This window comes from Nesoenas mayeri (assembly GCF_963082525.1).
Source record: "Nesoenas mayeri genome assembly, chromosome: 11".
NCBI lineage: Eukaryota > Metazoa > Chordata > Aves > Columbiformes > Columbidae > Nesoenas > Nesoenas mayeri.
The window spans coordinates 12173111-12180090 of NC_137563.1; the positions used below are offsets into that span (position 1 = coordinate 12173111).

The 6980-nt window shown below is 42.6% G+C and overlaps 1 long non-coding RNA gene across 2 annotated transcripts; it reads left to right on the forward strand.

The window, feature by feature from the left end:
* The first annotated feature begins 131 nt into the window (after positions 1-131).
* LOC308044275 lies at positions 132-2268 on the forward strand. 2 transcript variants are annotated; one of them, XR_013922576.1, is made up of 3 exons: positions 132-230; positions 1157-1287; positions 1564-2268. It is a non-coding gene; the product is annotated as an uncharacterized lncRNA (long non-coding RNA). The 2 variants fall into 2 exon arrangements; XR_013922577.1 differs by having other exon boundaries at positions 143-230; positions 1162-1287.
* Positions 2269-6980: the final 4712 nt, after the last annotated feature.

Consider the following 6980-nt stretch of genomic DNA (forward strand, 5'->3'; position numbering starts at 1 on the left):
CCAGGGGGACAGCCCGGCTGGGAGCGGAGGATCATTCCGTGCTGGTGGCTGATGGGGAAGGAACGGCGGCGGCTCAGCCGTGGGGATGGAGCGCGCCCTGATTCCCCCCCGCGCCGCTCCGCTTCCCCCGCCTGCCGGATCCTGGGGGAGGCGCCGAGGCGCGGGGCGGGGAGCGGCGCTTAGAGCCGGAGCCGCCCGGGCAGGGGCGAGCGGCCAGGAGGGAGGGAAAGGTGCGGAGCGGGGCGGCTGAGGGGCGGCGGAGCGCGAGGAATGGCGCGCGGGCCGGCGGCGGCGGGGGGCGGGGAGAGCGCGAGGCGGGCGGGCGGACCGGCGCGCGGGGGTGGGGCGCCGATCTCCTCAGCGCGGCCCTGGCCGGGAGGGGAGGGGACGGGAGGCGAAGCGGAGCCGAGCCGAGCCGCTCTGACCTTTCGGGAGCCCCGCCGGGCCCTGCCCGCGCTCCGCAGGGTCTCCCCGACGGGAGGGCGCGCAGGGTGTCGGTGCCGCTTGTGCCGGACGGAGAGCGGTTGGTCAGCGCGGGGCGGCGGCGCTCGGGGCCCGCCCGTGGGTGAAGGAGCTGCTGAGGGCTCCGGGCAGGGAGAGGGAGGACAGAGATCTCGGGCCGGTGGATTCCCTTTCTGGAAAGCTGCTCTGGATGGGGTGTCCCCAGCAGCCGAGCAGTCTCTGGGTAGCCTTTTGCTGTTGTTAGTGTCCAGTTGTTGGATGAAGCGGTGGGACAGGGTCTGTGTTGCCAATGGGAGGTATGTTCTCCTCTGTCCTCTGCCAGGCAGGCTTCTGAAACGAGGTGCCAAATATGTCCTGGCAGGGCTTGCCGTCTACATCAGGTATTGGATCCTCCGGCGGTGACAAACCCCCGTGCTTGTCTCTGTGTACTTGTGACTGCTTTTAGCAAACATACGAGACCGTTTTCCTTGGGTTTCAGTGATAGGTAAAATGTGTCTCATTTGCTTAATGAGATTCTGGCTTGTCCGTTTGTGCAGTCACTGGAGTTGGGGTGATCTTGTTAACCTTGCCTGCACCTCAGGTTAGAAAAGGCAGGGCTGTAAAAACCCCGAAGAGTTGTTTGAAACATTTCTTATTCAGTATCAACAAAAAGGCGAGAATTGCTGGAAAACTGTCTTGTCAAAATATTTTGCAGTGCAGAATGGAGATGCTTCTTTTACCTGCAACATTTGTGGATAAACTCTAACGAATGCAGTTGACAACTAAACACAAGCTCTGTTGAGAGTGTGTGAGCTGGGAGAAGGGCTGTGCTGGATCCAGCCTCAGGTAAAAAGTGTAACTTACAGTACGATATCGCTTATGGTCTGCAATAGGTTAATATTTTTGAGATGGTTTAGGGTCTCATGGTTGAGCTGTTAGAGTCGCTGGATTTTGGTTCTGTCTGTGGCATGGACAAGTAATTTTATTTTTTGTTGCATGGCACTGATTTCAACATAATAGGAGTTACTGCAGTAGTTTCAGAATATAAACTTTACAAATCATTTAGGACTTCTGGATTAGGGTGAATTTTATTTTAGCTCTGTTTTAAATTCTCCTTCACAGGTGTGAACAAAGGTGGCCCCTGGGCTGAGGCTTCACAAAGGAAGTTTGGTCTGGAATTTGTTTTCATGGCACGGGTGAAGACCTTTGGAAAAGAACTTTTACCACGGACACGAAGTGTCTATAAGTATTAACTAAACAAACATAATATTAGAAAAAAGTTTTGGAGGATACAGAGATAGTTTTTCCTTTGTTTTCTCAGACAAATTGTGTCGTGTGTTCTAATTGCATAAAGTTGTGTAGAATACCCTCTCCAAACTATTGGGTCAAACTTAATCAAAGTTCCAAGCCAAAATGAAATGTTTAAAAGTGTTGGTTTCCCCTCTGCCCTATTCATGTGCATGCTGCTTGTATTGCAAGAGTTTGAGAAGTCTTGAGACCTGTCCAGAGGACTAAAAATGAGTGGAACTGTTCCACGGGCCACGTATCTCTGTGTCCTATCACAACGGTAAATAAATAACATCTTTACAGAGTACAGGTTTTCTTAAACAGCGACAAAAAAACTGACTAATACTTTCAGGATACAAAACCAAAGTAAATCAGCTTTAAAGATGGATATGATTATGCCGCTTAAACAAAGGATCTGGTTTTGTTATCTTTGTAGTAGAGGAAGAAGCTGTTACATTTCAATGAAGCAATCCTAAGTCTCAGCTGAGGAATTTTTATGATGTGTTTCTGTGAATAAAGCTGTCAACTATCTGCTCTAGATGTCATTGTTTAGAAATGCTGCGTACTGACAGTATATGGAATCCTGTCTTGCTGCAGTCCTTAACAGAGCAGAACAGCAAAACTGGTCTGAGCTCTGCTTACAGTGATGGGAAACTGCTCTGAAAGATCCTTGGTCGGTCTCCCAGATCAAAGAAGAGATCAAAATATTCTCCGTTCTTATCTATATGTTCTGGTTTTTAAAGCTCAAGTACAAAGTAGTTCATATTGTAATTCCTGTGATTGCTACAGTTAATGTGTGATTTTTGTACATGGTTCACATATTTGTCCAGTTTCTTCATTGGTCAAAGTAATCTGTTGTTAATTATATGAAAAGGAAATAATAAATCAGGTTTGTGTGTTGAAGCTGACCTAAACACCCACTGTAGAAACTCTTCAGCTGTTGCTGAGCCTGAGTTTGGTTTTCATGCACTTCTAGATGATTATCTCAGGTTTGTTTTTTTTTTTGATCCAGCCTTAACACCTATTTACTGTAATTGCTGTTTGGTCAATTACGTTATTTCATTTTGTTTATATTTTGTTAAGGGTGGTTCTCCATGTTTCTCTCTCTCTCTCTTTTTTTTTTTTTTACATGAATACTGCAGCCTTACATTAACACAAGTTTCTAGTGAAGGGCTCCCATACATTAAGCATATGGATCATGTATGAGATCCTACCGTGTTCTACGTCTGTAAAATGTCTGGGTAGCTGAGCATTTGCTAAAATGAGCTGCCGATTGTGTTTTGTGGCTTATAATACGCCTTTGTAAATGTGCTGGGATCTTGTTTGTCCCTGCTGCATCTAGACAATGCATTCCTTCATGTTTTCTGTAACATCTTCTGCAGTAATTTCTCTGCATGTAGATATGGTAACTGGAAAGAGAAAATTATGTTCTTAAATTGTTCCTCTTCCCTCCCTTAACTTTCCCACCCGCCCAGTGTAGCTAGAGTGTTGGTGATTAGGGGGGGATTTAGAACAGCATTAGTTGCTGGTATCCAGGAATTCTGTGGGAAAGGGACAAAAATGAATGTTGGGAAACTATACAAATTTTCTGTCAACACGAACTTACAGTGTGAAGCTCTTAAAAACAACAAGGGAATGCTCCAGGAAGAATTAAAAAAAAAAAGACAGAAGAAGATCTCAAGATGTTGTCTCTGGAGCTTATGGCCGTTGTGAGAGGCTTGGATGTTGGTGCTGTTTCTTCTGCCTGTTGTTCAGTTTAAATCTCTCCCAGAAGTGGTTGGCAAGGTGTAAACTGGTCAAGTCTAAACCCAGCAGGGTTCTTGTCTGCTGCTATTTTTGCATTTTTTAAATGTAATCAGCTCTTTGGGAGAGTAGGCAAGTTCATAAAAAGTATGGTTTTCAGTGCTTGCTTCTGGGAGCGGTGTATAATTGCTCTGGCTTATGAGTGATTCCCATTGGTTTCTGCATTAATTGCTTGCAAATAATTTACATTTGTGTCACAATATTCTGTTTTCTAGCAGTGTTTCAAGTAAGAGATTGGTACTCAACTGGGAAGCTCAGAGAAGAAATGAAGAAAGGTTATTTGAAGCAATGGAATGGGAAGCAGCTACTTTAAGTTAGCAAATTAGGAGAAGAAGAGGTGAATACTTTTGATATGTCTCAAAACTGGCTTTTTTTTTCCAGAGTTGAGTGTAGGATGTTATTTCCCTTCTTATTTGCCCAATATCAGGCATACCAGCGGAGCCTAGAAATACATAATTCTGTAAAACATCCATTCCCTTGTTTCGTTAGTTTTGCTGGTCTGTGGGAATAGACTGATCAATATATATGCTTGTAAACCTTCCATAATGTGTACCCCAGTACTTGCTCCCACCTGTCCTTGTCGCCCAATTTCTGTTTGTCAAATATGTTGTTTTATTTTGTGCCTAAACGTTGTTGTAGTTGGCATGCTTTTAGGACAGGATTTAGATGAGTTTTGGAGGTTTGTTTCAGCTGGGGATGCACTGCATATGGATGCACTGCATATATTCTAGCAGAATAAAACAAAAAATCAGAGGTAGGAAAGAAACATGACAGTTTTTAGTACAAAAAGTTTAAGAAGGCAACAAACCAAAATTCAAAGCTGAAAATACATGTTAATGTATTTTGGTGGGAAATACAGTTAATGATGATGTCAAAATAAAACTGTATAAAATGAAGTTTGTTAAAATGAGTTTGCAGGATTGATTTAGCCATTCCTGAGGATGACAAGAAACACTTGGAAGACTAATTAAGATAGAAAATTCGGAGATACTTGTCAAACCTGTGCGTGTTTGGATAAATAGAAAGGTGGTGGGATTTTTTGTTTGTTTAGTTTTTTGGTGTTGTGGGTTTTTTTTGTTTGTATGTTTGGATGTTTTTGTTTGTTTTGTTTTTTGAATAGCAGTTTGTCTGAGTAACCTAAAGCAACAGAACATTATGTTGGGTTTTCACAAGGCCTGTGCACCAGCAGTGTGAATGTACTTGAAGGTACCACAACCTTACTGTTCCACTAGGACTTTACAAGAACTTTTGAGAGTATTTGACTGGTTGTGCTCTTTTCAGGGGGAGAAAAAGGAAACATACTTGTAGTTTTATACTTCACAGAATGATTAGGTTTTTATTTAGCAGAAGTACTTCAGAAGAACAGAGTGCATTTCTTTCTTGCACTCAAAATAAGAAGCACCTGCTGTAGAAAAAGCATATTGTACAGACCTTGCTGCCGTGGATGGGGGAGCGTTCAGGTCTGACAGTTTAAGTGGCAAAAGATAGAAGTGAGGACAGTTCTTGGGCAGGGACTTGGAGAGGAATGGTGGGAATCGTTGTGGAATTCGAGTGGCATCTTCAGTGGCTTGGTATAAAATCAGTACTAGACAATGTCTGTAATGCTTTACTGGTCGTAGTGTAAGTAATAAAGATGGGTGCTGTAGGACTGCCAACTTCATTTGCCATTTGCCAACTTCAACCCAGCGGACGGAACCATTTCTGCTGGGCTTCAAACTGATGCCCAAGCTTCACAGGGCTTTCTGAAGTGTTCAGGCTGGGCTAAAATTTTGAAATTGTAGGTGGTAAGATTTTGGTTTGTCTTTTCTGTAAATAATAGTGAAAGGGCAGAGACTGAGTTACTTCGATAAAGAGTAAAACCTCTTGAATTCAGGCAAGAAAAAAACAACCCTTAAACATATATCTTCTATTTTTGTATTTCATTACACAAGGTTTTATTTCAGTAATAAGTTCATTTGTTTCAGTTTTGTAATAAATAGGACCTTTCTACTTCTCTGTGTGATAATACTTTCTATTTGCCATTCCTTAAACCATAGGTCATATACCATAGGTAATTTAGAGTGAGGAACTCTTGGAAAAATTTGGACGATGAGGGATAAGGAATGTTCTGCTAGACACAGGATTCCTTCTAATATAAATACTAGTACAAATGAAAAAAAGGTTTTACGGGGAAGTGGAAGCCTTCTGAAATACCCCAAAACGTTATTTTCTCTAACGTGTCATCAAAGCTCACTGTTCTAGCATTCAATAAGTGCAATTTCCACTTCAAATTGTTGAAGTGACTCACCAGAGGTCATGCATCAGTCTAGTGTCAGAGCTGGGGCAGGAATTCAGGAACTCTGCCTTTTCCAGGCAGTGCAGTCTATTGACCTGCCCAGCCCAAACATCTGCATTAGCGGATCATAAAATTTTGTCTATGCAGTAGAAATAATTCTGTCCTATTTCAGAGAATCCTTTGCTTTTTTCCCACCTGTTCTGAGTATCAGCAGCACATAGGTACACACACTCAACCTTCCTAATTTCGTTCAGTCTTCCTTGTCCTCTTCAAAAAAATCACCAGGTTGGTTCTTCTCAGCCTCTCATCTGCCTGTTGCTTCACTTCTGTCATTTCCACCTTCTATTTCTGAAACACTTTCCTCCTACAGCTTGTTTGGCATTCTTGAGCAAAGGCTTTTGTGGTTTGATTCAGGAAAAAGGTAAAGGGGGGATCAGAAGTTCCAGAATATGAAGTTATCATGAGATTGTTAGTTATTTCATAAAAAATGCTCTGTAAGCATCTCCTGACTGCTGTGGTACCATTCCTACAGACTTAAATTCAGGCACAAGTCTTACAAAAGCCCTACTGCAAGACTGAGCTCTACTGTAGAGTGAGATTCCCTGTACTCCTTGCAGGCACCTCCTGACCGCACACAGAGCCATAGTAGTTAATGTATTTCTGTAGCTTACACATCTGGCACGTATATGTGTGCATTTGGGCTCAGACCAAAGAAAAAGACCTTTTTGGGGGCAGCTATATTGCATATTTTCTTTGTTATAGATCAGTTTATGGAATGAGACTCACATGGCATTTTTGAAAATGCCATTAAAAATTAAGATTCTCCACAAAATTTATTTTTGCCTGGAGGTTGTGGGTTTGTTGGTTTTGTTTTTGCTTTTTTAAAACAATGAAAACCTCAGGCCTCAAAGTTGTAGTTTAATGTTTTTTCTTGTGCCATCTTCAAACCTCTTTCCAACACAGAAAGCAGAGTGAAAACAGATTATTTTAAAAACTTTTAAGTAATCTTTCAAAGCGAATTAAACTAAAGTAGTTCTAGTTCTAGAGTAAAAACTACAGTTTCAGCTGGTGTAAAAGATCAGCTCATCCCAGAGCGGTTTTCCTCAACAATTAGGTCTTCAGTCTCCAAAGTAGGTTAATAGAGTTTAATAATCCTTCGGTTTCTCTGCTTTTC